This window comes from Poromitra crassiceps, assembly GCF_964638095.1.
Source record: "Poromitra crassiceps genome assembly, chromosome: 10".
Classification (NCBI taxonomy): Eukaryota; Metazoa; Chordata; class Actinopteri; order Beryciformes; family Melamphaidae; genus Poromitra; species Poromitra crassiceps.
In genome coordinates this window covers 34,716,962-34,724,937 of record NC_139631.1, presented here as the reverse complement: position 1 = coordinate 34,724,937, position 7,976 = coordinate 34,716,962, and the positions used below count along the sequence as shown (strand labels likewise).

Here is a 7,976-nt window from a genome sequence, read left to right as displayed (position 1 = left end):
ATATTGGGCTAGACAATATTTCAATATCATTGTCTATCAGTTGAAACATATTGTGAGACGATTGATTGCCATAACAATTCCGTTCTAAATTAATTATAAAATGCGAATCGTCTCAAAATTAGATTAAACTAATTAGAGAACATCATTTTAAAATTATGTTTGTATGAATGTATCTTATATATCCTGCATTTCAATTGAAATGTAATGGGGCAATAGTCTCCACCCCCTTTGGCGTTGTTAATGGAGTTTGGCAGGGGGGTACTCTCCCCAGCTCTCTTTAATTTATATATGGATAATCTATCTGATCAGCTAAGAGGCTGACTGGTTGTATGATCGGCAACACCTTGGACACAAAAACACATAATTGTCCTTCATTTAACTAATAATTATTATTTTATATTGTTGCTTTTAATTCATTGATCTCTATTGTTTTTCCAAACTCAATTTAGATGAAACCACGCCCACTTCCGTATGACGGAACCCTCGGCAGAACCAGCCATTGGGTCATCTTGTCACTTTTTGGATAAGCTAGCAAAAACGCAACCTAAAAAAGTTTATTAACCAAACACCTAACTGTAACTTCAAACATAGACAATTAAATGTTTATTCTTTTATTTGATTCCTTTGTGATTACCAAAGATAACTTATCGATTTTTGCTCCTTGTACTGCTGGCAGGCTGTAACCGCCAGTCTACAACTCTCCCCGGATCAGCGGGGTGGGGGGTAGTGCAACAGCCAGGACAGCAGGGGTAATTGGCCAAGTACAATTGCGGAGACAAATCTGGGCAAAAAAAGAAGTTGGGAACCACTCGTGTAGAGCAACTAAGAATCTGGAATAAAATCTGATAAAATAAATTTAACACTTCAGATGAAGAACCAAAGAACACAGGGTGAACTTTTACCTGCAGTCTAAATAGAGAAAATTCCTAGAGCTCGCCTACTTTGAGGTAAAGCAAAATAAGAAGAAAAAAGTTCCCTATTTCACCTCAGCACCAGCGCTTTCAAGCCCTCAACATGTTAGTTGGTGGACAATGTCCCTAACTGTGCTGGCCCACTGTTACAGAGACCTTCACAGGTAAAATATTCAGAGAACATTCATCCGAAGTACAAATGTATGGAAACAGCCTGTCAGTGAAAGTGTGTGTGAAGGTGTGTATGTGTGTGTTAGTATCAGGATCAGAGAATGACAGCCTTCCTCTGTTCCAGTCAAGATGCACTCTGACCTTCTGGGGCTCCTTCTCAACTGAGAGATCAGTATCAGCTGATAGCGAGACTGCTCTGTATACACCCATAAGGAACCTAATTACCCATAATCCAGATTCTATAAAATCTCCCTTCCTCTGGACAGATTCTGGTGCCACACCTACATCCCAGGTGTCACTGTCTCCAACCTCAACAACCCAGCTGTGAGTTCCTGAGTTGAAGCCCTCAGAGCCGAGGACAGCGCAGGAGTCACAAAACCTCTCTGGATTTTTAGGAAGAAGATGCTCTCCATCTCCAAATGCTACACTGGTCAGATCTTCAGACACGGCGAGGTATGGATCAGCAGTGTTCCGGTCCAGAATCACAGGCGTGTAGGAGACCATCTCCTTCATCTTGTTCCCGGTTGCCCAGGTGTTAGGCCTCATCCATCAGAGCTCCTGAGACCGGCAGCTGTGGATCCTCCAGAAGGGTGTGCTGGACTCTTTGCACTGTAGCCTTATAGTTCTGCAGGAACCAGACAGCATCTTCAACGTCTACAGCTCTGATTGTGTCTGAAAGAGCTGCCATCTCTCTGCTCAGACCCTCAATGTCCTCCTTCATCATCTGACTCTTCTGCTCCTCTTCCTCCCTCAGTGCAGATCCTGGCCTCCTTTTCCTCTTGTAGAAATTGGTGAAGCTTCATAAACTCCTCATTAATCTGCTTCTCTATGCGTCGGGCCTGGAACTTAATGTGTTCTGATATTTGATCACAGTTTCCTTTAACTTCATGGAAGAGCTCCAGTTTCTCCTGTAAGGGCTTCAGTGACTCCTGAAGTTCCTTCTTGTGATGGCATGCAGCTTCCTGGGTCTGAATCTGTGGTCCGTGTGTGTTTCTGAATCTCGACAGATGATACACACTGGCTGCTGATGGTCCAGACAGAAGAGCTTGAGTTTCTCAGAGTGCAGACTGCAGAGAAGCTCAGATCCTGCTGAAGCTCTCTGATCTCTCAACACTATGAAAGCCTCACACATGTTCTTCAACACCAAGTTACAAGGTGGTTTACTCTGTGAAGATGTAGCCCTACACACTGGACAGGCATGTATTTGTTGACTTCTCCACCATCTCTGCAGACAGGCTTTACAGATGCTGTGGCTACACGACAGGATGACTGGATCTTTAAAGATGTCATGGCAGACAGGACAGGATAGATACTCCTCTGATCTGGAAGCCATTTTCTCTCTCAGTGAAGCTGAAGACAAACCAGAGATGAATTAAAAGTTTAAATGAGGATCAAAAGGTAATTACTGTGGGTAGGTATTGTATATTACTAAGACTGTATTTTTTTTAATCTCACGTGAAACCCTAATCCATACCTTCTTGTCCCCATATTTTTATCACACCACACCAGATTTCTTGTGTGCCTTGTTTTAAGTTCTGCCTCTCCCTGTCTGCATTTTACTTTCAGCTCCCAGCTGCTCTGCTGGGTTCATCTTTAGAATTTACCAGTATGAAGATGTTCTGTCTGAGGAAAAACATGCATGTGGTCCCAAATTATCCTAGATGCAAAGTTGAGATTTTATTGAAATAAGTGCTGCCTCCAATGTGCCTATTAGCCTGTATGTTGCGTTATGCCGAATTGAAGGCATCTCATAACAATTCTAAATAGCTCTTCGCTCATATTAAACCTGGCCTATAAGCAGGCCCGTTTTTTTAAACTGTGTTTCCAGTCCTCTTCATACAGACACGAGACCGTCACATATCATGGCCTCCTGAGCTGAATGTCCGATGTTCGTCCTACTAGATTTGATTGATTGATTTTCTTTATTTAAGTGTCATGCTTCCAATGAAGCCCAGCCCATGTGGGCTTACAGGACACTTTTACTGTTCATCATTTAAACAAACAATGATCAAACATAAAACCAACAAAAACACCCAAAATACATACAGTGAAGTTGTACAGCATGAAAACCACAACCTGAACCTAAAAGAGCTGTGCTTGCCTTCTATTCCAGGCCTTAGAAATAAAGTTAGCAGTCTTAACACATTGAGTGCCACAGCGCTTCAGTAAAATTGTCTGGAGCCTGTGCCAGATTCACTTCCATTCAGTTGAAAACAGCTATAGAATTTTTTCTATTAGGGCTATATGGACAAGGCTGGACTCTAATGAAACATTGGACACTCCTGCTTCTTTCAAAGAAGAAATTTTGTTTCTAGACAGTTCCATTATGAAATGACAGCCTCTGAAAGAAGAGCACTTTCAAGGGTTTTCTGCTGTCTTTTTTTACTTTTCAAGATAAACACACTTTTATGTAAACAAAGGTCACAGAATGAATTCTGCTTCAAGTGTGATAAAATGCTATACCTAAATGAAAGGTTGGAATGTCTACTTTACCTTGGGGGAGAAAGTATGTAAAAAGAATGTTTCATTTATTTTTTACAAATATTTGAAAACAGCTTAGTCCAACTTCAAGATGCTGCTTTTTATGGCATCAAGGTGTATGTTGCAGGCCATATCTCCATAAAGAAACATGATATCAACTTTTTTTTTTTTGATGATGAAAGTACACTTCCTAAGCTTTCATTTGGTGTGTAACAATCAAATATTCCAAACACAACATTTCATGCAGTGTATTTTCTTCAAAAAAACCTTCAAAGTAGTTTCCAAATAAAACACATTTTTATGCATAGTATTTTCATGATAGCCCACAGAATGAATTCTGCTTAGAGTTGAACAAAATGCAATACCTCAAATGAAAGGTTGGAAACTCAACTCAATAACAAAAAGTATGTGAAAAGAATCTTCCATTTATTTTCTACAAATATTTGAGAACAGCTTTTTTTTTCTTTTTTTTTTTCAAAAGAACCAACACATTTTATGAAAAAAAGGCATACACATGACTGATGCTATTACTGTGTTACAACTGCTACTATTCTTGTTACAGTAATGACACTGCTATTGGACGGCTTGACAACAGTCAGACAGCAGGCAGTTTGTGTTTGGAGGTAACGTTACTGTAGTCTTGAAGGACTGAATCCCGCTACAGCTTTCTCTCCAGTGTCTCTCCCCCTCTACTTTTCAACTGTCAAAGCAAATACACATACTAAAGCTTGATGGACTGCCCACACACTCGTTGACACTAACTAAACTAAACTAAACACTGCATCACTGGCTGAAGCGGGGGTGGGGTGGGTCGGAGGAAAGTATCACTGTGAGTGATACTCAAAGTAGCACGGGTACAGGCAGAGAGGTACGTGGTCACAGCTCGGGCAAACATACTTGGTCTCTTTTCGGACTCCCTTGGCTGCGCAGTGGGCACATTTTCTATACATGGATTTTGTTTTGGTGGCTGGGACTTCCACTGGCAGTGGCACATGTCCCGCGAAGTCCATATCCAGCCTCGCTGAAGCGGACCGTTTGCGTGGGTGGACTGGTGTTCTTCCTGGAAGAGGAGGTTGGTAATTTCCCGCCAGAGGAGGAGGGTGGAGGGGAGGGGCCGGAGGAGGAGGGGGATGCCAGGATTTGACCACAGACAGGATGAAGTCTTTCAGGGTTCTGCAGCTGGTCGTTGGGTTGCGTGCCCTGTACACAATGAACGCGTTGCTCATTGCGATCTGCATCAGGTACATTACAAACTTTGAGCTCCATTTTGCAGTCTTCCTGATGAATGGGTAATAGGAGATCTTCTGGTCCAGGCGATCCACACCACTCATGTACTGGTTGTACTCAACCACGCATGCTGGCTTCCTCTGGGGGACTCTCTCACTGTTACCTTTTTGTCTGACCTCCACAGTTGTCATCTCATCCTGGTGGAAGGTAGAAATCATCCGGACGATGCGTTTGTCTCGCCATGCCAGGACCATCACTGTGTCATTGTGACGAGCGCGTTGTTCACCTACTGCCAGGTCAGACGTGGTTACCTCGCGGATGGACGGCGGTTCTCCCCTGTTCACACGGAGTGTGCTAGCTGAGTGGATCTGGAGGCCGAGGAGAAGACGACACATTGACTCGCTGTTGTAGAAGTTGTCCATCCACAAGCGATATCCAAAACCCTCAAGGCCGGCAATCAGGAAGCGCACGGTGTCCTGCAGGGTACTGTGAGTTCCACAGTATGGCTTCATGGAGTAGCAGTAACCATTGGCTGAATCACACAGAATGTAGCTCTTGATACCGTACTTGGTGGGTTTGGCAGGAGAGTAGACACGGAAACGTAATCGTCCTCGAAAGTGCATCATCCCTTCATCCACCGAGATGTTTTGTGACGGCTGGTACATTTCCTTGAATTTGGAGAGGAGCAGATCCAGGACGAGACGAACCTTGTGGAGCCGGTCGCTGCCATCGACCTCCCGATTATCGCTGAAGTGGAGAAACCGCCAAATGAGCTGGAACCTGTTGCGTGGCATTGTGCTCCCGAAGTATGGTGTTTCAAGCGCCACATCAACAGACCAATACTCTGCTTGACTCGGCTTCTTGATGAGCCCAGTAAGGAAAAGCAAACCCAGAAACCGCTTCAGCTCCACCAGGGTCAGCGGTTGCCAGGCGTTTACCCTGGAGTATGGCAGACGCAGCTCATCTACGACAGCAATGCACTGTTCCGCGTACTTGTTGGTCTGATCAACAATGAGCAACAGCAGCTCGTCGCAGAGGAACAGTTCCACAAAGTCGACAGGCTTGTCGGACTGGAGTGATGCTGCCGCACTGGGACCTGGCACTGCGGTGAATGGCAGCGTTTTGGGGCTCCAGTCAGCCATATCCCGCCAGCTCGGAGGATCCAGGGAGGGACGAGACTTGCCCGCTAAAACAATGAAATAAAAGGTTTTTCTTCAGACAATTGTGATATGTAAACAAGCTGTCTTTTTGACAAAATCCAATAATCTTCTCACCTCTTTTGCTTGAAGATGCCGGCAGATGCTCTTCCTCCTCCTCCTCCTCCTCCTCCCCCTCCGACTCTTCTGTATAGTAAAAGTGAGTTTATAAAAATATATTGACATTTCTTGAAGGAAAAAAGTTTGTTTTCAATATCAGATGAATAATTGTAATTCTAAAATGGCCTTCATCTCACCTTCATCACTGGAGGTCAAGCGCGCACGACGTGTGACGCTGGGGGGACGTGTGACGCTGGGGGGAGCCCCTTCCTCTTCGTCGTCATCTTCCTCCGAGCTGAGGGGAGCCCCTTCCTCTTCGTCGTCATCTTCCTCCGAGCTGTGCTCCAACTCTGAAATTGAATATTTTACATGGTATTATTTAGAGCCCGACCGATATTATCGGCCCGCCGATATTATCAGCCGATATTGGCGATTATCGATATATCGGTATCGGCCGATATATTTTTTTTTTATCGGCCGTTTTTTTTTTTTTTTTTTTTATATATATAAGTTATAGACAGCATGGACAGCATGTTGTGTATATTTGATATTTTTTCTTAACTATTTGTTCTATTGTGTTTTTGTATTTCTAGTTATTTATAATTATTAAATTCCCAGTTAAGTTTACTGTTTCATTGCATTGAGTTTATTAATAAGCTGTAAAATATCCTGCCTACATCACATATTTCAATTCATGTCAACTCAATCATATCTTTGTCAAGTGTTTGATATTTGAGGGTTGCTGATGTGGTGCCTCCTCTGGTCGTTAAGGGCGCCTGTTCGGAGGGAGGGGAACTCGTTGGAATATCGTGATCCTCCCACGTGCTATGTCCTACCGGTGAAGCTTCCCGTCAGGTGAAAAGAAGCGGCTGGCTAACTGCCCATGTGGAAGCATGGAGCCAGTTTTCGGCTCTCCCCAGATCGGCAGAGGGTGGAGCAGCAACCAGGATAAATAAATAAAAAATTAGCACTAATGGGGGATTAGCACTAATGGGGGATAAACATTTGATGATAAAAAAAAAAAAAAAAAAAAAAAAAATATCGGACGATATTATCGGTATCTGTAATTTTTTATTCCCTAAAATCGGTATCGTATCGGTTTCAAAAATCCCATATCGGTCGGGCTCTAGTATTATTAGTATGCTAACTAATTGCAGGATCGTTATTCTTACCAAGCTTTGTGTTGACGAAAATAAATTGATGAATAATAAAAGGTGTGTGGGTGTGTGTTTATTTTATTTTTTACATTTCTACCTCCATTGTTTTTTTTACTTGCTGGCCAGTGATGCCTGTTCCTATGTATATACACTGTAAGTCACTTTTATGAATACTTTTTGCACTCATGATTATTATTATTATTATTTTTCTCCTGCTTCTTTTTATTATTAGACATTACATTACATTACGGCATTTGGCAGACGATTTTATTCAAATCGACTTACAATATCAGAACTTACAATATCACATTTTTGTCAACAATCGAGAAGTCATCTATGCATACAATCGTCTGGCATTTACAGCTTTAGTAGTAATAGTTTCCTGTAAAGGATCAATAAAGTAGGCTATCTATATGTAGGTTCTAACCTCTGGAAGCCGCCTCGTCCAAGAAGGTTCGCCTCTTAGGTCCAGGGCCAGGGGGCCGCCATTCTTCATCTCTGGCGTCGTCAGGAGATGATGATGACAATGTCTCCTCCGGCTCATCGGTGTCTGTCTCAGGAAGATCTCTCTCCCGAACAGCACGGCTGAGAGCCTGTTGCAGTGTGAGCTGTCCAGCTCCTGGGCGCGGCCCACCACATTTAGCCTTGGCCTTTGGCATGCCAGCTAAACTAACTAACGCTAGTCTAACACTAACGCTAGTCTAACACTAACGCTAGTCTAACAAAACAGTGACACACAGACAGACAGAGACACACAGACACTTTTTTTTTTT

The 7,976-nt window shown here is 43.2% G+C and overlaps 1 pseudogene across 1 annotated transcript; it reads right to left on the bottom strand.

Annotated features, from left to right (window-relative positions):
• Window positions 1–1,037: 1,037 nt before the first annotated feature.
• Window positions 1,038–2,415, bottom strand: LOC310784404 (nuclear factor 7, brain-like; annotated as a pseudogene). The gene has a single exon. The product of its transcript is annotated as a nuclear factor 7, brain-like (transcript).
• Window positions 2,416–7,976: the final 5,561 nt, after the last annotated feature.